We start from the raw sequence: 2,589 nt of genomic DNA, 5'->3' as shown, positions 1-2,589 counted from the left end.
TTTTTTGCACACACAAATTCCTATCTACACATGCACAAATAACACATTTAGTTTACAAGATTTCAAAACTGATGTACAAACACAAAATATTTATGATCAGAATTTGTGCCATGCTTGTTCCCCTGCCTGTGTAACATTTGCAGTAACTATGCTGGTGAAGATTCTCAGTCATCCAGGACATGATGAATTCAAAAAGCGTTCAATACAAAAACAACTGGACTTTATTTGAATTTATTTATTTATTATTGAATTTATTTGAACTCTTTGAATTGAGAAAGCTCCTCGGATGAGGAGCGAAACGTCTTCTGTTACAAATAAAGTCCAGTTGTTTTTGTATAATTTTAGAACTCTATTTTGTTTTAAAATAATTTGAATCATAATGGTAAAAGATCCTAAATGCCCTAAATTTAACTTACTGAAACTTGAAACTAAATAAAAACATTTTACTGTCTTTTGCCATTCACCGGCTTCAGGCATTCAAATTTTTCTTTACTTCTTCTCAGCACATCATCGGGGGAAAAGTGGCTTCTTTCAGAAACACACTGAAGACCAGACTGTTCAGCATGCATGTGGAGGTTTCCAGTATGAACGCTACGTATTAAAAACTTGGCGCGAGGTATAAATTCATGATGCGGTTCAGTTTTGAACGGTCTGATCTAATCCTACACCTGTCAAAACACAGCCGAAAGGTTATTTTATATATATCTTCAGCCTGTAGGGTCTCAGAAGCAGCACACCTTGAAGCTCAGCAAAGCTGCAGAGTCAGAGGGGACTGCACACATGAATTTATATCAGTTATGTCAGTGCAAACACCCCCCACCCCCTGGGGATGTCTAATCTGCTTTAGTGCAAGTCATGATACTAAACCCCAGTGATGCAAAACTGAAAATAATCTGTGGAATTACAGTCACAGTATAGGGAGGCTTGAATTTTCTCCCTTATGGGAAAAAGACTTATTATGGTACAAAATTAATTTAAAGTATTTTTATCTCTGAAGGCAGAGTGATAATGTTTTTACCCACATCTGTGTATTTGTTGGTACAGATGGCAAAAAGTATCACAAGTCACTGAACAGGTTTTAATGAGACTTTCAGAATCACTGGATGTGCATCTACAATTTACCATATTTTTCGGACTATAAGGTGCACTCAAAAATCCTTTAATTTTCTCAAAAATCGACAGTGAGCCTCATAATTCTGAGCTCCTTATGTATTAATTCTGGTAACGCTTACTGACCTTGAACCGATTTTATGTGGTACATTTGAACATTGTTATTGTGAATGAGTTGAATAAAGTTTTACTTATCTGACTGTTATGTTTCACTTGATCCACTTTATAATCCGGTGCGCTTTATAGTCCAAAAATGTTGGAGTCAGTTTGATTTAAGATGGCTGCCACAGCTAAGCCATACAACAATGGCTGTAACTTGGTCGATTTTAACAAACGAGCTAAAAGTGTGTTTGTGTCTGACATTGAACCCCAATTTACATAGAGCTATAAGTAATACAAGTTTTGGAGTCAATCTAATCCAAGAGGGTTACTACAGCTAATTGACCTAAACTAAAATGGCCATACCATAGCTCTTAATGTCATTTATTCAAGATGATCTAGTAAAAAAAATAGCAAGAATGTGACAGGCATGCATTCTTTCAAGGAATGCTAGGCCTTCAGTTTTAACTTGTGTTGATTTTTTTTTTCCTTTGGAGCAATTGTAAACCTAAATTTAACAAGCCGTTTCCAAATCACTTCCTCTCTTCTTCTTAAATAATTAGTAAGCTTTATTACCTAGTACATTGTGGTCTGCAAACTTTTAAATCAAAAGAGAATTTCTACCCTTCACTTACTAAACAAAATGTGCTTGGAGCCGCAAAACCTGCTACAACAGTGATTATCAACTGGTGGCTCATGGGCCAAAAAGAACAAAAATGAATGTAATGAATTCTAAAAGTCATTAAAATGTTTACATTTTAGGGCTAAAAAAAAGAACACAATCATGTAAAAAAAGGGGAAAAAATACATGTTTCTTACCAATTTGACCCCCCAAAACTTATCCCTGAACTCGACAGTTTTATGTGAGTATTCCTTTTAATTTTAGAAATTTTAAAATAATTATGTATCCCACTTCAAAGTATTAAAGCATACATTTAATGTTTGTTTAAATATTAAGTCATTTTGTTGGATATATAATTGTGACGTAAAAATTTTAATTTAAAAACAAATTTTGTATTTACTTTAACTTTAATTAGGTCTTCATTCGTCCTCATCTGCTCACACAGACTCATGTTCGTGCTGCTGTTGTTTGGCGCACTGTTTTGTACTACTAGTGCTTAGTATATTCTTAGTTTGACATATTTCTTAGTTCAAATCTTAGATATTACTACTGTTTTTCTTTACAATTTGCATTTTTGTTGGATGTAACTGGGACCCTGTGTACACAGTTTTGTTCCACCTCATGTACCAATGTGAAGACAATAAAGACGCCTTGACCTTGACCTTCTATCTATCTATCTATCTATCTATCTATCTATCTATCTATCTATCTATCTATCTATCTATCTATCTATCTATCTATCTATCTATCTATCTATC

This window comes from Nematolebias whitei, chromosome 12 (assembly GCF_014905685.2).
Source record: "Nematolebias whitei isolate Nwh7 chromosome 12, NemWhi1, whole genome shotgun sequence".
Lineage (NCBI taxonomy): Eukaryota > Metazoa > Chordata > Actinopteri > Cyprinodontiformes > Rivulidae > Nematolebias > Nematolebias whitei.
Note: the sequence above shows the minus strand (reverse complement) of the source record.